Here is a 27168-nt window from a genome sequence, read left to right on the forward strand (position 1 = left end):
GCTGTGAAAAAAGTAAATTCCATGTTGGGGATCATTAGGAAAGGAATCGAAAGTAAAACTGCCTATGGGAGCCAGGGCCTGCAGGAGAAGCCACCACCACCACCACCACCGGGGAAGAGGCGTGCTTGCCGCCGCTGGGCCTGCTGCTGCCGCCGCTGGGCCTGCTGCCGCCGCCGCTGCCACCACCACCAGGCCTTCCTTGTGGACTTCTGCCTGGCAGACCGCCAGTCCCTGCAGGACCAGGCCCCCAGGTACCGAGCCAGCTGTGCTGCTCCACCTGCCCCTCCCTGGAGGGGCTACATAAGCTGGCTGGTTGAGGTGGCCTGGGAGAGCCAGGGCCTGCAGGAGAAGCCACCACCACCGGGGAAGAGGCGTGCTTGCAGCCGCTGGGCCTGCTGCCGCCGTCGCCGCTACCACCGCCACCAGGCCTTCCCTGTGGACTCCTGCCTGGCATTTTTAAGGGGATTTTAATTGTTTTGTTTGTTTTATTTTGTTGGGGGGGATTTTGTTGTGTTTTTAGGGGTGGGTAGCCTGCCTGATAGGCGGGAGCGAGGGGGCATGTGTCCACCTGATGGAGGCAGTGGGGGGAGTGTTGGGGGCCAGAACATACCGAGGCTGGGCGGCAGGCGCTGGCGGAGCGCTAGGGGCAGGCCATGCCAGCTAAGGGGAACAAGGGAGAGATGTGTAGTATCTGTCCCCTGCTCCGGGCCTGTCCAGAGCCAAAGGATGGCTGGGGGAGGCGTGACCCCATCTTCTGGCCTTCGTTTGCTGCTCTGCAATGCCAGGTCTGTTACCCAGAAAACCTCCCTCATCCATGACATGATCCTGGATGAGGGTGCAGACCTGGCATGTATTACGGAGACCTGGCTGGCCGAGGCTGCTGCTCCAACCCTTGCAGCCATGTGTCCAGCTTGATTTTCGTATGCACAGCAGCCGAGGGCTGGGGATCGGGGAGGGGGAGTGGCTGTTATCTACCGAGAGTCCTTGGTCTTCACCAGACCCCCTCTCCGGGAGACCAAGGTTGTTGAGTGCATGTACTGGAGGTTGGGCCCGAAGGGCAGTCTGGGGATTCTGCTCGTGTACCGTCCACCCCGCTGCACGACTGACTCCCTGGCCGAGGTGCTTGAGGTGGTCTCTGATGTGCGTGTACAGTCCCCTAACTTACTGGTGTTGGGGGACTTCAACGTACATTCGGAGGCCATCCTCACAGGAGCACCTCGGGACTTCATGGAGACCATGGCCTCCTGGGAGCTGCACCATATTCTAACTGGGCCCACCCATGTAGCCGGTCATGCACTAGACCTTGTGTTTGTTTCTGGAGAAGCGGGGAGTGATCTGGAAGTCGGGGGTATATCCATCACCCCCTTGTCATGGTCAGATCACTATCTGGTGATGTTGGACTTCTCGGTTCCACAACCCCTCCGCAGGGGTGGAGGACCCATTAAAATGGTCCGCCCCAGGCGTCTTATGGATCCAAATGGATTCCTGAACGCGTTTGGGGATTCTCTGGGGCATGCCAACGGCCACTCGGTTGAGACCCTGGTGGGTGGCTGGAATGCCGCAATCACTGGGGCATTAGATCGGGTGGCTCCGAAACGCCCTCTCCCCCTGAACAGGGCTCGGACTGCACCATGGTTCAATCCGCGGTTACGAGCTCTGAAACAGGAGGTGAGACGGCTAGAGTGCCGGTGGCGGAAGTCTCGCTCCAAAGACGATCAGACACGGGCTAGAGCTATATCTTCAGCCTATCACGTGGCGGTGAAGGCAGCAAAAAAGGAATATTATGCTGCCTCCATCGCGTCTGCAGAGTGCTGCCCCAGGAGGCTGTTCCAAGTGGTCCGGGGCCTGGTCGGTCCTGTGGCTCCGGAACCACTGGAGCATTCTAAGGCCTCCTGTGAGGCTTTGGCAAGGCACTTTGCAGATAAAATTGATCAGATTAGGTGTGTTACTCTGCACACTGTGGATACAGTTAGTGAGCAAGAGGCGGCCTGTGGCAAACCGGTTTTGTGGGATCGGTTCCAGCTTCTTCCTCCTGATGAAGTGGACAAGGTGCTTTCATCTGTAAGGCCAACCACCTGCTTACTTGATCCTTGCCCATCTTGGCTCATTATGAGCTGCAGAGAGAGACTGGGTGAGGGGATCAAGGCGGTGGTGAATGCCTCCCTTGAGGAGGGAGTGATGCCATCAGCCCTCAAGGAGGCAGTGATAAGACCGCTCTTAAAGAAGCCCTCCTTGGATCCTCAAGTTCTGAACAACTTTCGCCCAGTCTCAAATCTGCCATTTTTGGGCAAGGTGATTGAGCGGGTGGTGGCGGTGCAGTTGAAGGCACACTTGGAAGAAACTGATTATCTAGACCCATTTCAGTCGGGCTTCAGGCCTGGGCATGGGACAGAAACGGCCTTGGTCACCTTGGTGGATGATATGAGGAGGGCTCTGGATAGGGGTGAATGCTCCTTCCTTGTTCTCCTCGACCTCTCAGTGGCTTTTGATACCGTTGACCACGGTATCCTCCTGGACCGCCTGGAGGGGTTGGGCATTGGAAACACTGTATTGCGGTGGTTCCAGTCCTTCCTCTCTGGCAGGTACCAGAGGGTAGCACTGGGAGAGGAGGTTTCGGGCCCGTGGCCACTTACTTGTGGGGTGCCACAGGGTTCCATCCTCTCCCCGATGCTATTTAACATCTATGTGAAGCCACTGGGGGCTATCATCAGGAGGTTTGGGGTGCAGTGTCATCAATATGCGGATGACACTCAGCTCTACCTCTCATTCAAATCTTCACCAAGGTTGGCCGTAGAATCCCTGTCCAAATGTCTGGAGACGGTGAGTGGCTGGATGGGGAGGAATAAGCTGAAGCTGAACCCTGACAAGACCGAGGTACTTTTGGTGGGAGACAAGAGGAGGTTGGGGGATGTTGACCTGGTGTTGAATGGGGTATGGCTACCCTTGAAAGACCAGGTCCGCAGCCTGGGGGTCATTTTGGACTCCCAGCTGTCCATGGAGGCTCAGGTGTCAGCTGTGAGCCGGACAGCGCTGTATCAACTCCATCTGATATGGCGGCTGCGCCCCTACCTTCCCGACCATCTGCTCCCATCGGTAGTACATGCCCTGGTCTCCTCTCGTTTAGACTACTGTAATGCGCTCTACGTGGGGTTACCCTTGAAGACGGTTCGGAAACTGCAGCTGGTACAGAACGCGGCGGCTCGCCTGATTAAAGGCAGCCGCCGGCGAGATCACATCACTCCAGTGCTGAAGGAGTTGCACTGGTTACCAGTTGTTTTCCGGGCCAAATTCAAGGTGTTGGTTTTGACCTTTAAAACCCTATATGGTTCCGGCCCAGCTTATCTTAAGGAGCGCCTCCAGCAACACCAGACAGGCCGCTTAACAAGATCAGCCTCGGATGGCCTTCTCTCTGTCCCATCAGCCAGGACAGCTAGACTGGTGGGGACGAGGGAGAGGGCCTTCTCTGTGGTGGCCCCCACTCTGTGGAACTCCCTCCCTAGGGAACTCCGTCATGCCCCCTCTTTAATGAGCTTCCGTCGTGCATTAAAAACGTGGTTGTTCAGGCAGGCATTTGGGGTGGGTTAGGGTATTTTTTTAAAAAAAATTTATGGTAAAATTTTATTGTTTTAAATTGTTTATGGTGAGTTGTACATCGCCCAGAGTGGCTGGGTGACCAGTCAGATGGGCGATTAATAAATTTAATAAATAAAATAAATATATTGTAATGCCTAGTTTACACAAACCTATGATGCAACCACACTTGGAATACTGTGTACGATTCTCATCACTACACCTCAAAAAAGATACTGTAGAACTGGAAACGGTGCAGAAAAGGGCAAAATGATTAAGGGGCTTGGGCAACTCCTCTGTGAGGAAAGGTTACACCTTTGGGGGCTTTTTTTAGCTTAGAAAATAGGCAAGAAATGATGGACATGATAGAGGTGTATTAAACTTGATGTAGAGAAAGTAGATAGGGACATGTTCTTTCCCCCCTCTCATAATATTAGAATCTGGGGTGAGCCAATGAAGCTGAATGGTGGAAGGTTCAAGATGGACAAAAGGAAATATTACTTCACATAGCGTACAGTTAAAGTGTGGAAGTTGTTACCACAAGATGTAGTGATGGCTGGCAACTTGGACAGCTTTAAACGGGGATTAGACAAATTCATGGAGGAGAAGGCTATCAATGGCTACTATTCATGATGGTGTTATATTATCTCTGACACTGGAGGTACCATGCTTCTGAATACCAGTTGCTGGGGAACATGGGTGGGAGGGTGCTATTGTGCTCATCTCCTGCTTGTGGGCTTTCCATAGGCAGCTGATTGGCCACTGTGGGAACAGAATGCTGGCCTTTGGTCTGATCCAGCAGGGCTCATCTTACATTATTAAGGTCATAGCTTAGAGAGACTCAAAATTCTCTTCTTCCTAATAAGGATCTTGTTTAGATCAGAATATCAGCACAATGGCATGAGTTTTTAGAACTCTTTGCATATATTATTGCTATCATATATATATTATATTATTATAAATATAATTATATATATTATTATATATATATTATTGCCCTTAAAACGTTTCTGCTTAGTATCCCTGTTCCCATAGTTGAGATAACTGGGATATCAAGCCAAGATAACTGGGATATCAAGATAACAAGCCAAGAGTATAGCTTGCCTAAGGGCAGCTAGTGGGTTTATAGGAGAGGCTGGGTTTGGACTAGGGACTTCATCGTTCACAACCCAGTATCTTATTTATTTATTTATTTATATTTCATTTCTATACCGCCCAATAGCCAAAGCTCTCTTAGCTATTGTGCTGTACTAGTTCTCAGTAGAGATGTGCAAACCCACCCCTGTCTGGGTTCTTCAGGTGCCTGCCGAGCCCCTGCCCCTGCTTGTTGGTCCCCAGACTGTGCTCGAGCCCCTCCCACGCTTGGTGAGCAGCCTGCATTCACCCGGTGGCCTCGTCAAGCTCTGTGGTCGCTATTTTTTGAAAAATAGAATAGTGATTGCAAAAATGTATATCTTTGCATATGCGCGGAAATGTGCATTTTGTGAATGCACATATTTGCGTATGCATGAAGATGCACATTTGCGAAGATGCACATTCTTGCACATATGCAAATATGAGCATTTTTGTGATTGCTGTTTTCTTTTTCAAAAAATGGTGACTGTGGAGCTTGACAAGGCTGCTGGGCTGAGTGCGGGCCACTCACCGAGTGTGGGCAGGGGGCGAGTGGGGGCAGGGGCTCAGTGAGCAGGGCTTAGGGGTGTGGGCAGGGTGGGTTCCTCCGGATTCCCAGACAGAATCATGCGCCTGCGCCATCCTTCGTTCTCAATACAATACTGTTGAACATGTGCTCTATCTCTTGTACTGATCAGTCTTGGGATGTGTGTGGGACAATCGTGCTGTTTTTTTGCAGACATTCGGAATCCCTTGGGTTTCTTATGAGCTCAAATGCTGTCCCATTCCCTTTCTTTTCCTTGTATCCCTCTGCTTCCAGGATATACATTGGAACTGCCATGTGTTACTGTTTTTTTTAACACCTGCAATGGCTTAATAGCTGGTTTTGTGGCCCTGCCACATTTGAGAATCTGGGATAGTTTGAGATGGCTTTAAGGTTCAGAATATACTCTGATCCAGAATACAGTCTTAATGATCCTGAAGTGAGAGACCTCCTCAGTACACCGGGAATATTTATGAGCTTGAGTTTGTAATTGCTTTGCAAATTACCTGCTAACTTTGCACTCTTTATTCCTGCTGACTCTACTTAGTGGCAGGCCTTGGCTATCTATATTTACTTGCATAATTTAGCTGTTGATCTTGGAGACAAACTTCTAGAGTCCTTGACACATACACATTTTAAAAAATGCTATGTGTGTGCTGGACTTTTTAATTCTACAAGGATATTCTGGGAGATGAGTTGTCATGTTCTTTTAACTCCAGCTTTGATCTTTTCTTTTTTCTTTTTTTTGCTGGTTGTGGGTGTCGGGTGGAATCTATGGTTACCCTTTTACAAACACAAAGTAGAGGTGGGAAATAGTCGATTGCCTCCCGCTGCTGCCTTTCCTAAGGAGTTTGTGTTTATTTATTGACAACTTCTGATTTCTCTCTATCACATTATCCAAAATGGTTTTTTTTGCAGAAGTAGTGGGGCATGCTTGTGTAAATATTAAACTTGATATGAACGCATAAGTACACATGACTCTTGCCAAGACTGTTCCTTGATTTTGATCTGATTTTTTAAAAGATGTATTCACTCTTGAGGAGTGCAGTCATGTTAATGCAAGAGCATTTTAAAAAATCAAGCGATGTTCATTATTGGCTCTAAATGTGAAGTGCACGCAAAAGAGACCCAAACCAATGCTGTGGCTGTCAGGCGGGGGGGACTCCTATGGCCGCTAGACAGTGTCTAGACAGCGATGGAATTTTTCAGTTCCCAGAAACCGCGCTCCCCTCCCCCTCCCCTGATGCCTTGTAGTCAGCATGGTTCAGAGCAGGTGAAAAGGGGGTGTTCTTGGGGGGAGAGGAGGAGACTGTGGAAGCATTGTTGCGACGCTTCCTTTGCACCATCAGGCCTCCCCACCTCCTGCTCCAACGTCCCCAGCTAGACAGCCAGAATCGGCTTTCTAGCTGCAAATGCAGGGCGGCCAGAATGCAGAGGAGAGGATCTCCTCTGTGCTCCACCCACCCTGCATTGGATAGTCAGCTGCCTCTGAGTTCGGAAGTTAGCCAACTATCCCACCAGGATTGCGCCCTAAATGTATCTGCTGTTGTCTGAATGTCTGCTGTCCATGAAAAATCTCTCTCTCTTGCAAGTGGTATAAACCACTTGTTTCTGTCCAACTGCCCTCCATCTTCCTAAGAGCCGGTGTGAAAGAACAACACCCCCCCCCCCCGGTTATTCATTTGATGGTAGCAGGTGTGTATGCTACAAACAGCTGTAAGGCTGCAGTCCTATAGTTATTTACCTAGGAGTAAGCCCCACTGAACTCAATGGGACATACGTCTGACTAGGCATGCATAGGATTGCACTGTTAAGTTGTATTGAATTACTTCAGGTGCACACTCCAAGGCTGTCACTGGGACAGAATAGCCCAGAGAGTCTATTCTACCAGTACTATATCTCTGAGCCCCTTTCATATTCATCTCTTAAGACCCCTCCACTCTTTCCCCAAACACTCTGCCTTGCCCTCATTTTGATCCTGCCTAGTTTATCCAGCTTCCATGGCCTCTGCTCCAGCCCAATGTCAGGACTGGGACCAGCCCCTCCTCCTTGCCTTTCTTTCTCACAAATGGCCAGATGGCAACTTCAGGGGTTAGTTAAGTGCAGTCTGTTTTATTGACTAGTTTTATGTGCATAACAGCCTCTGTTACAGTGGTATTGCACATTGGGAATTTTTTATTGCAGAGCTTCAGAAGTGGAGCTCACAAACATGTGATAGTGAAGATTGCATATTAAGACTTAGGACAGGGATGATTTTTTTCTTATCGTCCATTGTAGTTCTAGAATGGGGTTGGGAAGAGATTCTTCATAGGACAACGGTAAGATCATTGCCAACATTAAATCTGTGTATTAACATTTTGATACTTGATATTTTATTATTGTTTTTATATTGAATTGTTAGCTGCCCCAAGGGGTTCAAAATGTTTGTCAGTTACAAAAATTAAAAACCATTAAAATATATAAAGTATAAAAACCATTAAAATATATAAAGTATAAAAACCATTCATGTAAGGACATAGTCAGATAGCGTGCACAACAACAAGTATCTAAAACGATTTAAAACAAGTAGCCAGAGACAATCCAGGAGATCAAAAAGACTCATTATATGCTGCCAAATGCCTGAGGGAAGAGGGCAGTTTTAACCTGGAGCAAAACGATGACAATGTTTGCAAATTGTGAAGCTCTGCAAATTGTGGAAAGGGTCATGAGTTTTTCTTTTGTATACTTTTTTCCTGCAGCTGGATTAGAGGCGAAGGTAACCTTTTGGGTAAATGAGTGTGCAGTGAAAGGAAACACTTCTGAGGCAGCATATAACTATTGAGAAGGTCATTTATAATATTGCTGGAGTTAATACCTTTCAATAATATTTACATGAATCATAGAACAGTAGGGTTGGAAGGGGCCTATAAGACCATCGAGTCCAACCCCCTGTGATCATCACAGCATTTTGTGGTAGGGATACCAGAACTGTAGCAAAGGCTGTTGCTTGATCCAAAGGCGCTTGCAGGGCATGAGTGCTGTTGGAAAGCATTTATACAGAGATGGCTTAATTACCACTGTTGCTGTTCCAGTGATGGTATTAACTCCCAAATCGATAAAACCACCTATTTGTTGTTGTTCAGTCGTTCAGTCGTGTCCGACTCTTTGTGACCCCATGGACCATAGCACGCCAGGCCTTCCTGTCCTGCGCTCTCTCCCGGAGCGTGCTCAAGTCCATATTCATTGCATCGGTGATGCTATCTAGCCATCTCATCCTCTGCCGTCCCCTTCTCCTTTTGCCTTCAGTCTTTCTCAGCATCAGGGTCTTTTCCAGGGAGTTTTCTCTTCGCATTAGGTGGCCAAAATATTTGAGCTTCAGCTTCAGTATCTGTCTTTCCAATGAGCACTCAGGGTTGATTTCCTATGGAATTGGACTATTCTGGGAGAGTTATGAAAACAATGCAAGAGGAAGAAAAATCCCTGCCAGTGCCACTTCCTTTGTATTTAGGCATTATTGGAGACAGACAAGCAACTGAAATCTATTTAATATAAGGTGGTTGCAGTTAACCATAATTCTTCCCTTAAGCCTAAAATGTGATTGATATATCAGGTTAAACTGTATTGGGTGAAAGTCAGTTGACAAAAGCTGTGTGAAGTGTAAGGTTTATATTGTTGTACCAACAAGAGCCAAGCAAAGCATAGGTATGTCAGACTGACAACAGAGCAACCTAGAACTGAGATAGAATAGAAAAACAAGACTAGAAAAGCATAGGTGGAAGTTAAACACTGACAACACCTGAGCACCTTCCTGTCCACATCATAACTCACCTCAGCTATTAACAGCACGTTCCACAATTCTGTAAGTGTACAGAAAAAGCATAGAATGTGTCACTGGCCACAGAGCTCTGCTTCCTGAGAAATTCTGTTTTTGTCTTTTTGTGGTTGTTGTTGTTAAAGAGGGAGCCATGAAGATAGCCTTTCTGGAATCCAAAAAGGTGGTTGAATGTGATTTTGGGGCCAGAGGGTAAGGCTTCAGAAACCAGCATGGCTCCTTGTGAGAAGAAGCAGACTCAATTATACAAAATGAGAGAGCCTACAAGTTTCTTTTGTTTTTGCATAATGTATAGAGGCTGTAGAATTCACATAATCTAGGTTGCCTTGACATAGAATGTAGTACTCATAGCTCTAACTATAGGGAGAACGCTGGCAACAAGCTAATATTTTATTCTATATATCCTGTGCTTTCAGTCCCAAAGGACCCTCAAGGCAGAATAAAGCCACATTGTACCCTGTCCACATCATAATTTGGCCAAACTCCAATACCTCTTCCATTTTTGTACTGTGAATAAACACACTCCAGTTCCTCTGGTAAATAAGCCTGAAGTCATGAGTTACCCTGAGAGAGCTCCAAGGCTGTAGGAAGTTGTACAAGTCCAGTTGACCTAGTTCTTTTTGTAACTTGGGGGGATGCCATCTGCATTGTTTCTGTAACTTCTGCCTATCAGTTTATTATGTCTAAAAACATGATGTGGACAGGGTAGTACAAGTTGTCTCTAAGAAAGATAGGCAGACTGACATATGCAAACACTTAGAAACAGAAATTGCAAAAAGATATACGTGCAGCTTGGCAGTACCCCCATTTTTTTGTCAACAGCATGTGTGTTAGCCATTTCCACTAAACCCAACAGTGAGTTGTGGGGGAAAGCTTAGCATTCAAAAGAAGTTGGATGCCTTCAGCCAAATATTTGATGGTTTAAAACCAGTTTCCTTCCCTCTGCAGCTCTTGGCAGGTACTACTCTCTCAGCCCATTCTCTTCCTTCCCCTCTACGTCTTCCCTCCTGACCATACTTTGAACAGTTACCCCTTCAAACCTTCCTTTCCTACTTCTCCACCTCCCTGTCTTTTGGCTTACTTCCTTCTCAAGCCCTTGTCTCCTTTCTTTCCATAGCTCTGCTTTTTTATTCCTCCTGTGTTTGCCCTCCCACTCTCCTGGATCCTTAAGGGTAGTTGAGCCAATGGGAGCAGGACTTACCCTATCCTTTGTGACATTAGAGCAATTCAGCCAATCACTTGTAGAGCCTACATTGGCATATAGTGTGCAAAGCAACTTCCAAGGGAGTGGGGGAGCTCGGGGTACAGTGTTAACTTTATTATGAAACACCAATTAAAATTTCCTGTGCTATCTATGTGGGCTTCCTAATTATTCCAGCCATGATGAGAAGTATCTCCAGTGATTAATTATAAAATGGCTACATTTATCTCTGCTATAAAGTGTGTACATGTATATCCTCAAACTCCTCCCTGCTTGTCTACAAATAATTGGGACAACCTATATATAATGCAAGTGTAGGAAGTTTTGCTTGATTTATGAAAGTTTATGGGGCCTTCCCTTGTTAGGCAGTTCTGACCTCCTCAATAAGTAATTGTTACACAGGTTGCCTTCTTGCCAGAAAATCTACATCCTGACGCTGTCTCGCCGCCTCTTAAACTTTGTGCAATAATAACTTTCTGAATAGGCTTAATAGTAGTCTTTGAAATTAAATATTTCATTTTGCTGAAGCAAAGCACTTTGTCTATGTTTTTGTTATAGTCTGATAGGAGTGGCAGTTAATTACATCTGAATTAATTTGGACACAATCCACTTGGTGCTGCTATTCAACCCTAGCTCATTTCAGTGGGTCTTCCTTCATTTCCTTCTTGAAATAGATGGGTTGTATAGCCAGCCCAACAGCAGTGGTTCTTGATGGATTTGTCCTTTGTTTATAGCAATGCATGATATCTTAAGCCATTTTTAATAGTACATTTTGAGTGTTCGAAAGTACTTGGTAATACTTTTAACCCTTTAATGTAAGGTCTGTATAATTAGCCCCACACTGCAGATGAAAACTTAACATAAGCCATGCTAGATCAGATCAAAGGCCCAACTAGTCCATTAAGTTTACCACAGTAGCCAGCCAGATTCCTACAGATGAGGCCATGAAAACAACAGCATTTATAATGCTAACCCATGGTATGGGTGGTTGAATTCTGGGTGGTCGTGATGTGTGAACACAGGTGCACTAACAAACCATTAACCACGAACAATCCAGAAAGGGAACCCATAGTTTGTTACTGGGTTGTGAGCTCTGGGTTATTTAAACCATGGCTGGTTGTAAAGTGTGAACTCAGAACCATGGGTTGTTCATGGGTGGTTTCACCAGGCTACTGTGGTGGTGGGGAAGAGCAGTAAAAAAAAAATCCAGCTGCTCTACATGCCAGTAGTACAGCATTGCAAAGGTATTTGAGATACAGGAAAGGAGTGGGCAAAGGAAGAGGGAAACAAATAACCCAGGAATTGAGGGAAAAAAACATGGTTTGTTAGATTGTCTGCCAGTCAAACCCTGAGTACGGTAACAAACCATAGGTGAAATAAACAATGGGCTAACATTATGTGTGAACTAGTCCACTGACCTGGTTTGCATGACACAACAGCTCACCTTTGGTTAATTTACCTGTGGGGGCTATTGCAACGTGTTGGGTGCCCACAGGTGCCCTGCTTACCATGTTATACGAAGCCAGGCGGCAGCGGTTGTTTGAGGGTTATACAATCCTCAAATAACACATAGCTTGTTTTAGAGTTATTATTGACTTGGTTGCCATGATCACCGTGGCTTCAGCAAGCAACAGTGGCTTGGTTAAGCCATGGCACTTGCCTGCCACAGTTTGAATAATCACTGCCTGGGCACGGCTTGTCATGTTGTCCAAACGCAGGTGCATGGCTTGTTGGAGGGTTAAACAATCATCAAATAACCCTTTGGCTGTTGATTATGTGAACCAGCCGACGGTTTGTGCCACACTGTCTGTTCTGCAGTGTGCCTCTGATCCTGGAGGTTCCATAGAACCATTATGGTTCATAGGAATTGGGAGATCTGTCCCCCATGATTTTCGCTAATCCCCTTTTAAAATCACCTAAGATAGTGGTCACTGACACCCTTTATTTCAATGACTTCAACAAATTAATTGTGCATTGAATGAAGAACTAGTGAGGCTTGCAGTGGGGCAGGATGGGGATTGCTTAAGGTCGTCTAGTGAATTCTTTACAAGATTTGAATTGGGGACTTCCTGATTTGCTGTGCAGTCTCTTACCTACTATGGTATCTAGCTTTAGTATGGAGAAAAGAAAATGATCATAACTGCGGCTGAAATTTTAGACTGTGGTCCAGAGAGGTGAGCCAACCTGTACCTAAACTGATGCTCTGCATTGTGACCAAAGTTGTCTTTCTAGGATGTCTTTAGGGCCGTGCTGAACTTTGGTGGGATTTGTTTTGTTTTGTTCTTTTGTGTGTGAAGTTGTATGTGTGTGTGTGTGTGTGTGAAGTTTTCTCTCAAAGGCCAGCACTTTCTATGGAAAAAAAGACTCCTTTTATTGTAAAATTGCGGCCCCTTTGCCTCTCTTGGCATTGCTGGGGTGGGAGGGCTCACACTGTACATTGACTCCTTTAGAGTTACCACCTTAAAGGATGTGAACACTTTCACCCTTGTTCAGTGTTTTCCTTCCCCCAGATGTTGCAGAAATTGTGCGTGTGTGGAGCTTTTCATATGAGGGGAAAGTCTTTGTAAAGCCCTCCCCACCTCCATTATGGCTCAACACTAGATGTGCAATGGTTACTAGGTAGGAGGTCGAAATCCAGGACCACCAAGGTGGCTTTCTCTGAAATGCTATCTGTTCCATGTGCAGGGCCAGCTAGACAGGCGAAGCTAAGGAGTCTCAATGCATGGATGAGACAGTGGTGCAGGGAGGAGGGGTTCAGATTTGTTAGGTATGGGAAATGTTTTGGGACAAGCCAGGCCTGTACAAGATGGACGGACTCCACTTGAACCAAAATGGAACCAGACTGCTGGCGCTAAACATAAAAAGGGTGGCAGAGCAACTTTTAAACTAAACCCTGGGGGAAAGCCGGCAGGAGCTGGGAAGCATCCGGTTCAGGTTAAATCATCCCAAAGGGATGAAAATGTTTTTGATTGCCCAAATGTAGAAGGGGAGGAAATAGGCCAGGATTACATGGTAGAACATAATAACCAGTCAAAGGGTCCAACGTCCCAAAGCAAAAGATGCACATGCCAGAGGCATCTGTGGAGGGACACCATGTATAGGTGTTTTTATGCAAATGCTAGATGTTTCCAAGCTAAAATGAGAGAGTTGGAGTGCTTGATTTTAAAGGAAAATCTGGATATAGCAGGCATAACAGAAACCTGGTGGAGCAGAGAGAACCAGTGGGATGCAATCATCCCTGGATATAAATTGTATAGGAAGGACAGGGAAGGGCATACTGGGGGAGGTGTTGCCCTGTATGTCAAAGACGGCGTAGTGTCGAGTGGACTAGAACACCTAAAAGGGGCAGGCTCTTCCACAGAAACACTGTGGCTGATAATACCATACTTCAAAATTAATTTAGTTCTAGGAACATGCTATCGTCCCCCTGACCAGAATGCTCAGAGTGACCTTGAGATGGAAAATGAAATCAGGGAGGCCTCCAAACAAGGAAGTGTTGCAATAATGGATGACTTCAGTTACCCCCATATTGATTGGATAAATGTACGTTCCAGCCTCGACAAAGAGGTTAAATTTCTCAATTCCCTAAATGATTGTGCTCTAGAACAGTTGGTTATGGAATTGATCAGAGGGGAGGCGACCTTGGATTTAATCCTAAGTGGTGTCACCAAGGACCTAGTATGAGATGTATATGTTGTTGAACCAATTAGAAACAGTGATCACAGTGCTATCAGATTTAATATATATTTAAGTGGAAAATTGCCCAGGAAGTTCAGCACAGTCACATTTGACTTCAAAAGAGGAAACTTCTTTAAAATGAGAGAACTGGTGAAAAGGAAGTTAAAAGGAGGAGTCGAGAGGAATAAATCCCTTCAAAATGCTTGGAGATTATGCAAAACCACAATAATACAAACCCAACTAAAATGTATACCACAAGTTAGGAAAGGTAGCACTAAGTCCAAAAAGTCATTGGCATGGTTAATGAGCAGTGTTAAGGGAGCTATTAGAGAAAAGAGAGCTTCCTTCAGAAAATGGAAGTCTTGACCAAGTGAGGAAAACAAAAGGCAGCACAAGCTTGCACAAAGGTGATGCAAGCAGACAGAGATGCAAAAAAGCATTTTGAAGAGTATATCGCTAACAACATCAAGGCTAACAATAAAGAAGTCTTTAAATATATCAGAAGCAGAAAACCAGCTAGGGAGGCAATTGGAGCATTGGATGACAATAGAGTTAAAGGAGTACTGAAGGAGGACAAGGAGATTGCAGAGAAGCTGAATGAATTCTTTTCATCTGCCTTCACTGCGGGAGATATAGGACAGATACCTGTGTCTTAACTGATGTTTTCAGGAAGGGAGTCTGAGGAACTGAGGCAAATACTGGTGACAAAAGATGAAGTTCTCAACCTTATTGATAAATTGGAAGCAAATAAATCACCGGGCCCAGATGGTATCCATCCTAGAGTTCTCAAAGAACTCAAATATGAAATTGCTGATCTTCTAACCAAAATATGCAATATGTCCCTAAGATCAGCCTCTATACCAGAGGACTGGAAGATGGCCAGTGTATCACCAATTTTCAAAAAGGGATCCAGGAAATTTCAGGCCGGTTAGCTTAACATCTGTTCCACGTAAATTGGTTGAAGGCATTATTAAAGATAAAATTAGTAAGCATGTAGAAGGACAAACCCTGCTGAAAAAGAATCAACGGCTTCTGCAAAGGTAAGTCCTGTCTCACTAACCTTTTAGAGTTCTTTGAGTGTGTCAATAAACATGTAGACAGGGGTGATCTGGTAGACATTGTATACTTGGAGTTTCAAAAGGCTGTTGACAAAGTCCCTCACCAAAGACCCCTGAGCAAACTTCACACTCATGGAATAAGAGGACAGGTCCTGTTATGGATGAGGAACTGGTTAAAGAACAGAAAGCAGAGAGTTGGAATAAATGGTAAATTCTCCCAGTGGAGGGAAGTAAATAGTGGGGTCCCAGAGGGATCTGTATTAAGAGCAATGCTTTTCAGCTGGGATTGTTTAGCTTAGAAAAAGGAGGGTAAGGGGAGACATGATAGACATCTAAATAATTATGCATGGTGTGGAGAATGTGGGTAGAGAGACTTTTTTCTCCCTCTCGCATAATAGGGTCATCCCACAAAGTTGATTGGTGGGAGATTCAGGACACTTAAAAGGAAGGATTGCTTCACACAGAGCATAGTTAAACTATGGAATTCACTATCGCAGGATATAGTGATGACCACCAATTTGGGTGGCTTTAAAAGGGGGTTGGACAAATTCCTGGAGGAAAAGGCTATCAGTGGCTACTAGTCTTGATGGCTATGTACTACCTCCAGTACCAGAGGCAGTGAGCCTGTGTACACCACTTGCTATGGAACATGGATGGGAGGATGCTGTTGCCTTGTGTCCTGCTTGTGGGTTCCTGGTCAACAGCTGATTGGCCACTGTGTGAACAGAAAGCTGGACTAAATGGGCCCTTGGTCTGATCCAGCAGGGCTATTCTTATGTTCTTATGCACAACAGTTAAAAGTTAACAAGTGTATTTGCCTCTTCATCTATAATTGAGGGGAAATACCCCCCCCCCCAGCAAAAAAGAAACATTACTTTTGAAAATCATTATTTGGCCAACTGGTGCGTTTTCTGAAAAACTAAGTTCCAAAAGAGGTTCTGCTGAGATAAGGTTTCACTCTTTTTTTCCCCACACCTAGTGTGGTTTTTAAAAAGGAAACCCAATGTTGCTCGTAATTACCACAAGATTGGTAAATTTTAGAAGACAAATTATTAAGAAGGGGATGCAGATGGGGATGTGATTAGATATAGAACTTTTCAAAAAGAGCTGTTTTTACACATTCCCTTTCTTTAAAAAAGAAAAAAAAACATTGCAAGGTTTGCCCATACAACAGGAGAGGGCTGCGTAGGGATTCAAAGGATGTTCTCCCTCCCAAAAGAGAGATATCTGAATGGGACTTCCGAGGGATCTTGTTAAGTGATGCATGAGGCATTCGTATTCAAAGGGCATAACTGCTCAATTTCTCCATGAGTAAGTAATCTGAGAATAGTGTCTAAAAAAATTACCTTACAAGGAAGACATAAGCAGCTGTGAAATGAAAACTGTATTGGGTAAAAACTGTAACTGGAAAAAATTAACGTAGCCTTGCAAATTAATGCGAGGATGGTGCCTGCCCTGTATCCCTCTTTCCTATACTGCTTCTCCTTTCAGACTTTGTACCTCAGTGCTGCTAGTGTCACTGGGTTACCTCCTCTCTGCCCACCACTGTGGTGGGGCTATCCCAGTGACCTGCCTGGGACCTACAGCAGGAATATGCTCAGGCTCTGAAGCTGTGATAACACTGCTGTGTTCATCTGATGCAGCTCTCTTTCGAGTGCTATGGCCTTCAGGGGCTTGGCTAATGACAACAGGGTGTCTTTTGCAGTGGCCAATCCCTGTGGAATTCCCTCACAAGAGAGATCCAATCACCTGCTCCTTGCAGGCTTTCAGGGGGACAACAAAAACTTCTTTTTTCAGAAGGCATTCAATTAAAATTATTTTAACAAGGATTGTGTGATCTTGGCACTTCTGTTTGGTTTTAGACATTAGTACTTTAAATAGATTTAAAACTTTGGTACTTTTTTGTGCTTGAATCCTGTAACTGGGTGAAATCTGATATCTCCTACCCTCCAGAGCAGATTTGGAGGGCGCACATTGGGCTGCAGGGGAAGGGGGAATTGCTCCTTACCCATTCTCATGACAGAAGCCATTTCAACAGTGGGAGGGACTAATTGGATAGAACCCTGGGTATTTTGTTATATTCTTGTCAACCACTGTGGTGGTGGTAGTGGGGGTGTTTCAGCATAGAAATGCAGATTAAAACTGCTAAAGTAGTGTGCGGTGTTATGAAGACTATATGTTTGTGCTCTTTTCTCCCTTCTAGCTTAAGAATCACTAACACTTTCCAAGATAGAAGGGGAAATATGTGATGTGGCTGTCATGGCATGCAGGGCAGTGCTATGGTGGCTATACCTTCAGCTCCATCCCTGCAGCTGGTTGCACATAGTCCTCTGGAGGTGGATCTGGTTGTTACTCTGGTTGTTACTCACCAGAGGGACTAGGTAAATGCTGAATTCCACTACTGAGGTAGTTGGTATTTTCAGCAGTGGGAAAGGATCCAGCAAAATGAAAATGGAGATTATCATCCTAGGAAGACTTCATTTCTTCAGTGAGTGTGATTACTACTAGACTTTTCTACGGCACTTGCTTCCAATAAATTAGAGAGCGCTTAATGTTGGCTTTCAAGGACATACCACATCAGAGAAACATCTCTCTTGTTTAATGTCCCTCTTCTCCCCCCTCCCCCCCCAATGCTTTCACTGAACTGGATTCCCTTCCGAAGGGAAAAACAGAGTGCTTGCAGATAATACCTCAACACTGCTGTCTCCTTTTCTTGTAAATGCAGCTTAAGATAGAGCAATTGTTTCATCACAACAAATAGAAGCAGGCAAGTGAAAAGAGGAAGTGGTCTTGGCACAACAGAAATAGTTTCTGAGGTCTGTTTTGTCAGACTTCTGCAGAAGACTTGGTGGAAGTTGCTCTGCAATTCTGATCTTTACAAATGAGCCCAACGTAGTAGGGCTGTGTTTCCTGAGGATAGCTAATTGCTCCCCCACCCCAGCCTTTCACTGTCCCATAGCACTGATGTTTATAATGTGTTTAATAAAGGGGTGGTCATTTTCACAGTGAAGTGCTTGCATTTGGATATATGTTATGACGTTACATGGATTACAAATCATTGTTATTGGGGGCTACACTGGAATTGTCATGAGCCCTCCCAAGTCTCAGGTCATTCTCATATATTGATTTTTAATAGCATTTTTAGGAAAATGTGAACTTTAGTGGGCATATTGTACATAATTCTTCCGTATTCTTATTTTGAAATTATTAACTTGTGTTGTGGAAGACATAAACCAGTTCTTGAAAGTAGCTTTTTTAAAAGTGAGTCAGAACACTTATTTTATTCTATAAAAATAATAAAAGACAATGTGTGTGTGTCTGTCAGTGTCATAGCTCTAGGACCGCAAAGTGTATATACTGAAATTTGGCATGCTTACTAAGGGGATGCTAGGGATGTGCATCTCAGGGTTATTTGGTTCTAATTGGTCAATATGTTAATCATGGGTTTAACAACCCACATTTAACCTACAATTAGTAGTTAGGTTAATTATGGATTTAACCCATGATAACCCTATAGTGTCAGGGTTCAGATGTCACGTTGCAACCCCTGATCGACCCAATTGGGAGTTGAATGTTCAAAAAGGCTGCAGAACGCACCCAGTACATGGCACCACAAATTGTGGGTTAAATAACCCACAGGGGAACAGCCCTAGTGTGTCCAGCCCTGACAGCTCTGTAAGTTTGGTTGAAGGCATTGCTGTATCAAAATAAGGACTATTCCAACCCGTGTGGAACCAGGTCGGTTCTCTAGTGCAGTGGTCTCCAAGCTTTTTGATTGCACACCCCTCACAGAATCATAGAATAGTAGGGTTGGAAGGGGCCTACAAGGCCATTGAGTCCACCCCCCTGCTTAGTGCAGGAATCCAAGTCAGAGCATCCACAACAGATGGCTGTCCAGCCTCATCTTGAATGCCTCCAGTGTGGGAGAGCCCACCACCTCCCTCAGCCATTGGTTCCATTGTCGTATTGCTCTAACAGTCAGGAAATTTCTCCTGATGTTCAGCCGGAATCTGGCTACCTGTAACTTCAGCCCATTATTCTGTGTCCTGCATTCTGGGATGATCGAGAAGAGATCCTGGCCTTCCTCTCTGTGACAACCTTTCAAGTACTTGAAGTGCGCTATCATATCTCCCCTCAGTCTTCTCTTCTCAAGGCTAAACATGCCCAGTTCTTTCAGTCTCTCTTCATAGGGCTTTGTTTCCAGTCCCCTGATCATCTTTGTTGCCCTCCTCTGAACCCTCTCCAGTTTGTCTGCATCCTTCTTCAAGTGTGATGCCCAGAGCTGGACACAGTACTCCAGATGAGGCCTAACCAGTGCTGAGTAGAGGGGAACTAGTAGTTCCCGGGATTTGGAAGCTATGCTTCTATTAATGCAGCCCAAAAAAGCATTTGCCTTTTTTGCAGCCATGCCACATCACATTGTTGGCTCATATTCAGCTTGTGATTGACACAAGATCCTTCTCGCTTGTAGTGTGGTTGAGCCACGTATCCCCCATCTTCTTACTGTGCATTTGGTTTCTGTTTCCTAGGTGCAGAACTTGTCATTTATCCCTATTAAACGTCATTCTGTTGTTTTCTGCCCAGCGCTCCAGTCTATCCAGATCACTTTGAATTTTGTTTCTGTCTTCCAAAGTATTAGCTATCCCTCCCAATTTTGTGTCATCTGCAGATTTGATCAGCGTTTCCTGCACCTCCTCCTCCAAGTCATTAATACAAATGTTGAAGACCACTGGGCCCAGGACTGAGCCCTGCGGTACCCCACTCGTTACCTCTCCCCAGTTTGAGAAGGTCCCATTGATAAGCACTCTTTGAGTCTGATTCTGTAGCCAACTGTGGATCCACCGGATCATTGTTTCATCTAGCCCACTTTGAGCTAGTTTGCTCATCAGGGTATCATGGGGCACTTTGTCGAAAGATTTGCTGAAGTCGAGGTATATGATGTCTACAGCATTCCCACGGTCCACAAGGGAGGTGACTTGATCAAAAAATGAGATCAGATTTGTCTGGCAGGACTTGTTTTTGACAAATCCATGTTGGCTTTGAGTAATCACGGCATTGTTTTCAAGATGCTTCCAGAGGGATTGCTTTATCATCTGCTCGAGAATTTTCCCAGGGATTGATGTCAGACTGACTGGTCTGTAATTCCCAGGTCCCTCCTTTTTACCCTTTTTGAAGATAGGGACCACATTAGCCCTCCTCCAGTGATCTGGCACTTCCCCCGTCCTCCATGATTTCTCAAAGAGAATAGACAGCAGTTCTGAGAGTTCTTCTGCCAGTTCCTTTATTACTCTAGGATGCAATTCATATGGCCCTGGAGATTTGAACTCATTCAAAGTCATTAGGTGTTCCTTGACCATATGCCTATTGATCTCAAGCTGCAATCCTGCCCCTTCATCCTGTACTTTGCCTTTACCAGGGGGGCATAGACGCTCTTTTGGGAGAAGACTGAGCCAAAGTAGGAATTGAGTACCTCTGCCTTTTCTTTGTCATCTGTTATCGTTTTGCCATCCTTATTTAATAGCTGAACAACCATTTCTTTCCTCTGCCTTTTACTATGCACGTAGCTGAAGAAAGCCTTTTTGTTGTTTTTAGCATCCCTCACTAATCTCAGCTCGTTCTCAGCTTTAGCCTTCCTGATGCCATCCCTGCAATTCTGTGCTACCTGCCTGTACTCTTCCTTTGTTACTTGGCCTTCTTTCCACTTCCTATATGTGTCCTTTTTTGTTTTCAGGTCGTCCCTAAGCTTTTTGTGAAGCCACATTGGCTTCTTCTGTTGTCTTCCACCTTTTCCTCTTGTTGGAGTTGTTTGTAATTGTGCCTTGAGAATTTCCTTTTTTAAAAGCTCCCACCCATCTTGGACTCCTTTTTGCGTTAGAGTTGCTTGCCATGGGACCTTACTGATCATTGTTCTGAGTTTATGAAAATCAGCTTTCCTAAAATCCAGGGTACGCGTTTGACTACACTTGGCTTTTTCTTCCCTTAGAACCAAGAACTCAAGTACAACATGGTCGCTTTCCCCCAGAGTTCCTGTAACTGCTACTTTATCCACTAAGTCATCTCTGTTGGTTAGGATCAAGTCAAGGATAGCCGATCCTCTAGTTCCTTCCTCTACTTTCTGTAGGAGGAAGTTATCCGCCACACAAGTCAGGAATTTCCTGGAGGGGCCATGTTTTGCAGAATTTGTCTCCCAACAAATGTTGGGGAAATTGAAGTCCCCCATTACTACTACATCATGCTTCCTTAAAACATTAGCTATTTGCTTTTCAAACGTTTCATCCTCGTCTTCTCCTTGATTGGGTGGCCGGTAGTAGACTCCGACCACCAGGTTCCTTTTATTCTTTGCTCCATTTATTTTGATCCAGATGCTCTCGATGGGGCTACCAAGCTCCTCCTCCTGTATTTCTGTGCAGAGATATGTATTTTTCACATACAGTGCAACCCCACCTCCCCTTCTGTTCCTCCTGTTCTTTTTGAACAAGTTATATCCTTCAATTGCTGTATTCCAGTCATGAGAGTCATCCCACCAAGTCTCAGTTTTACCTATCAAGTCATAATTTCCCTCCTGTATTAAGAGTTCAAGTTCGTTCTGTTTGTTTCCCATACTCTGGGCATTAGTATATAGACATCGAAGACCATGTGCTTCATAGTCTGGCTTTCTTCCTACATGTGCCTGAAGACTATTATTGGGTGCTATCAGGGCTGTTCTCTCCATTGCAGTGCATGCACCTACGTCCATTGTTACCCCCCAACATTACATCTCCCTTCCCTGTAGGATTCAGTTTAAAGCCGTCCTGATGAAGTTCTTCATGCTGTGGCCAAACACATTCTTCCCATCCTTTGTGAGGTGCAACCCGTCCCTTGCCAACAGCCCATCTTCCAGGAAGTATAGCCCGTGGTCCCAGAATCCAAATCTCTCTCGTCGGCACCACCTTCGTAGCCAGTCATTCACCCGGACTATTTTTCTTTCCCTTTCTATCTCTCTTCTAACTACTGGAAGGATGGATGAGAAAACTATCTGGGCCCCAAAGTCCTTGAGTTTCCTTCCCAAAGCTTCAAAGTCTGATGTGATTTCTTCGTAGCTCCGCTTGGCGGTATCATTTGTTCCCACATGGATGAGAAGAAAGGGATACCTGTCAGTGGGCTTTATGAGCGCAGGCAACCTTTCAGTCACGTCTCTAATTCGTCCTCCCGGGAGACAACATACTTGGCGAGTCCACGGGTCTTCGTGACATACTTGGATCTCGATCCCACACAGCAAGGAGTCTCCCACTACTACCACTCTTCTTCTTGTTGTAGGCCCGGGTTTCATCGCCTCTGTTTGACTGACCTTCAGCCTTTTGCTCACTCTCATGTAGGTTCCCCTGTGATTCTTCCTCTGCAGGCTATCCTCCAGTCTCATCCGCAAGTAGCTGGAATTGGTTCCACAGCTCCACTGCTTCCACTGGTGCAGAGTGGCGTCTAGTTCTTCTTTTCCTAACTGTCACCCTTTTCCAAGGAATATCCTCTCCTCCATTTTTCTTCACCTCAGCATTTCCCACTGCCTCATCTTGCTGTTGCTCTTCAAGCTTCTGGTCTTCCCTTTGCTGCTGTAGTTCCCCCATTCTGTCCAAGAACTCTTCGTGTTCTCTTATTCCCCGGAGGGTCGACAGTCGCCGCTCCAGTCCACTTACTTCTTCCAGCAGCATGATCAACTTGCACTTGTTGCAGGTGTAGGCCATGTTGTTCTCAGGCAAGAAAACAACACCTTACAGGTCACCACCACACACCTTGCAGGTCACCACCACGGGAGAGTCCTGTCCTTCCATTGCCTCTTTTCCCTTTTTGTGTCTAGCTTTGTGATTGTTCTAGACTAGCCTGTGCCTGCTCCTCTACTCAGTAGAGGTTAAAAGCAGAGTCCCACTGGTGTGGAAGTGTGTGTTACAAGACAAATAAATGAAAAAAAGTTAGTTAAAAAATAAAATAAAATAATTTTTTAAAAAAAATTTAAAAAATGTTAGGGGCCTCCCCCTTGACCTCCCCTGCTGAACTCCCCTGGTCAACTCCTCTTTGCTCCCCCTGTTCGCTCGCTCTGGTCGCTTGCTCTCTGGGAGCTTGCTTGCTTCTGTAGTCCCTGGACCAGCTGGAGCAGCTTGCTCTGCTCTGCTCAGGTGGGAGGCAGGAAACAGACTGAAGCTTCCCACCCACTCAGCTGCTGGGAGTACTCAGGCCACCCCCTCCCCAATTCAGTTGGAGCTCTCAGAAGCACCTGGTGAGCTCACAGCCACTCAGAAGGATAAAGGGCAGCCCCCTGGGCTTCCTGCAGCCCACTTTCCTCTTAGCCTCTTGTCACCTTTGTCTCCTTTGTCTCTTCTACCACTGCAACTCCCCTGGCCAACTCCTGTTTGCTCCCCCTGTTTGCTTGCTCTGTTCGCTCGCTCTCTGGGAGCTTGCTTGCTTCTGTATTCCCTGGACCAGCTGGAGCAGCTTGCTCTGCTTTGCTCAGCTGGGAGGCGGGAAACAGACAGATGAAATAAACAATTTTTTAAAAATAAGTTTTTATTTTATTTGATTTATTGGTACAAGAAATCTTTTTGCTCTCACTAAAAATAATGTTTTTAGTGAGAGCAATGTAATTGAATACGCTTCATTTTTTGGGAAAATCTTGGTTTAGCACTTTGCGATACAGTGATTCGAAGGTCTGGTTCTAAGTTCAGTTTATTTTGATACCTCGTTTTAATGGCTGTCATAGCTTGACATAGCTGTTGTAGCACAGACTTTCTTCATGGCTTCATTCTGCCAAAGGAGAGTGGAAAGTGTTAACCTCCTCCTGGGCTGTTAACCCTTCCCACTCTCCTTTGGCAGGATGGCAGCTGCTCTGGTGCCATGGCTGAGCAAGTAACTGCACCTTCCTCTGCCGTGCCTGGGAGACACTGGCACAGTTGTTCTTGGTGGCCACGGCAGAGGCAGGATAGGACTGGAGCTGAGAGAGAAATGCCATGGAACTTCCCTCTCAGCTCTCATCCCATCCTGCCCTCACTGCCGCCACCATCATTGCATACAGTGGCAGCTCGTCAGAGCAGTGGGAGGCTGCTCAATTATTGGGCGGCTTACACACCCCAATGGATCGTCTTGCACACCCCCTGTGGTGTGTGCTGCACCCCACTTTGGAGACCACTGCTCTAGTGGGTAATATGTATATGTTCCATTCTTAACAAAGGAGGAAATGTCTAATTGTTTGCAGAGTTGCTAACTAATAGTTCATGTTATCCTAAGGATAAATTTGACAAACATTTCAGTTGAATAGCACATTTTATTTTTATTTATTTGGTAGCTGCTGATTGGTGCCACAAATGGTTAATTTTTTAAATTAAAATATTAATATGCCACTCTCTATCAGTTGATTTCAGGGTAATTTACAATCACATAAAACACAGCACAAATAAAACAAGTAGGCAAATGTCTAATAAAGGGTGTATAAAATGTCTAGCTGTTACAGTAGAGCTTAGTGACACATTTTGTCTTATGACCTGGCAATGGCCTTGAACCTGACAAGACCCTCAACACACCCTTCAGTTCCTACCCCCAACCTGGACTCACTTTTAATTTAATTATGTGTTATTTTCATTGCCTTTGTCCATTTTCTTTCTTCTCCTTTGGTGCAACATGGTTATTTTTTGGCTCACAGATTGAAGCCAAATGCATTAAATCTTCTGACCCAAGTTGGGGACCTCTTTAAGGGTGGTACCAGTTGTTGCAAGAGGGAGAGCATACTCCTCCCACTGCAGCAGTTCAAGTGTGTCTTGAATGACTCAGGAGAGAGAATACTCTACCCATTTCCTACAGATAGTTTATACCGGCAAATCTGTTTATGAGTGCAAATCTGTTTATGAGTATCTAATCTCAGAAGGTTTGAAAATACTGTTATGCTAATAGGGAGCTCCCCCTGGCTGTGGTATGCAAGCCCTTGCTCTGGATTAGTCCAATTAAAGTCTGTGGGATCGTTAACAGTGACTAGTTCAAGATCAGAAGCATCTTTCCAGGTCAGGTTTGGGATAAGAAGTAATAAGTGGTAACATTCTCTCCCCCACTCCCACCTCCCTATGTGCACTCCCAATTTCTTCCCTGACTTCCTGTATGGATCAAACCATAGCTTGCCAGCAAACCAGAATGATTTGCAATTCTGGTTTGTAGGCTGGCTTTGCACAGGTCATAATTTGCCCTGTTCAGCTGTCATGGCAAGGTATGATTTGATCAAACCAGAAAGTCAGGGAAGGAATTGGAGCAGGGGGCAGGGTGGAAGGGAGAAAAGACATTGCATGATCTCAAGGATTGGCCACAAATGGCTGAACTTTGGCTTTACTGTTAAGTATGAATCAAGCCATTGTGTTATAAGCCAAGATATTTGTTTACATAGGTATATTTTTCCTATTTTTATTTTTTTGGGGTTCATAATTAAAAAAATGCTCTCATTATGACACCAGTGTTGCTTTCTGTTGCCAAGAGTGTACACATAGCAAATATGGTAGTTTTGCCCAGCAGGCATGTTGATCTTAGCTGCCAGCTCATTGGACCAGAGTTTAGTTTGCCCCCTTCCTCCCCATTGCCAAAACAAAATTGGCTTGTCTCAAGCTGGACATACAACAGAATGTTGACTACTTTGTTTGTCTGGCTGCTGGGGGACATGGGTAAATCAGTACATTCTCTGCCCTTCACAAAACACACATACCCACTGCAAACAAGTAATCTGCCTGTGTGGTGCAAAGTGCTGTCATTTTCAATAACTGCTCGAGAACAAAGCGCTGTCCTCTGACTCAGCCAGTTGCAAACAAACCTTTTATTTCCCATTAATGCTTCATATGGTACAAACCAAATAATAATGCAGGTATGAAGCAAACAAACATAAAGGAAGGATTATCCTAAGCACAAGTTTGTGATAGCTTGTGACTAGACAATTTTGAATTTGCTGTTTGCTACTAGCAGTGTGGCTTCTCAAGCTTTCCTTGGGAGATTACTTCCATAACTAAACATGTATGTACAACCAGCTGTGATATAGAAACAGCAACACATGTAATATCAAGAGCAATTAATTGTGTATGATTGCTCTTATTAAGTCCATTAAGAGAGTGGCCGGCATTTGCCAGGATGAGCCACCGTGAACTTGGGGCTTCCACATTCCTCCCTTCTCTTCTGGCACAGCCACAAGGATGAGTTCAGAAGATTTCCATTTAAGATTAACCACAGCTTGTTGTGGCATCTGAACTCAGAGGAGAAACTGTGGATAATGTTAACTATGATTTATTGATGAAGTTTATGAAGCTGGCTTGTTTCAAAGAACCATAGCTAAGAGTAATGACAGTTTAGGGTTCGAATGACACACTAAACTGTGGTTAATTGAAAGCAGAAGTTTCATTGCGGCTCACCTTTGTAATGCTAAATCATGGGTTAGTGTTACATGAAATTGGTCATTATGTTAATCAGAGAACAGTGTCTTTGATTAACATTATTGGTATACTAACGATGGAAACTTTACTCCTATCAGAAACACAAGCAGGAGGGTACTACTGCATTCATTTCCTGTTGTGGCCTTCACATAGGCATCTGGTTGGCCATTCTGCAAGCAGAATGCTGGACTAGAGAGGCCTTTGATTTGATCCAGTGGCTCCTCTTACATTCTTATCTACACTAGTGGTAAGGCCCTTGTTGCCACGGGTGCTAATAGTCTGAGAATGATTGGATGGAAATATGTATGTTTGGCCATTTCTCTTGCGACTGGATGCACTGATGTATTTTTTTTAATAAGCTGACTTATTAAACTTAAAATAAAATTGTAAAATAAATCTACCACAAATAAAGCGGCAAAGGTGACGACAAAAAAAGTTATATTTAGAAAGATCATTTAGCACTTCTGTAAGTTTGAGTTCGAAAACACATGATGTCAGTTCAGGTGCTGTTTGGCGCATTCTTTTAAAAAAGATCATTTAGCATTTCTTTAAGCTTGACCTTTGCTGGTTTATTTGTAGTAGCTTTATTTAGCAAGCCTAGCGAGAATGGTCACTCCCTCTCCCTTCCCATGCTTCCCAAAGCTCTAGCTTTGAACTTTTTCGAAGTTTCAGAGTTTTCTGCACTTCTGCACTGCTCAAGCTTCAGTTTTAAAAAATGTGCAAAATCGATCTGGTAGATACCTAGTAACATGCTTTACACTAATGTATTCGTA

The 27168-nt window shown here is 44.9% G+C and overlaps 1 protein-coding gene across 2 annotated transcripts in view; it reads left to right on the plus strand.

Moving 5' to 3' along the window:
* HIF1A (hypoxia inducible factor 1 subunit alpha) overlaps positions 1 to 27168 on the plus strand; it is a 67832-nt gene that overhangs the window by 14882 nt on the left and 25782 nt on the right. The window lies entirely within an intron of this gene.

Source organism: Heloderma suspectum, chromosome 1, assembly GCF_057233095.1.
Source record: "Heloderma suspectum isolate Gila_16-S chromosome 1, 16-S_ref, whole genome shotgun sequence".
NCBI classification, from domain to species: domain Eukaryota; kingdom Metazoa; phylum Chordata; class Lepidosauria; order Squamata; family Helodermatidae; genus Heloderma; species Heloderma suspectum.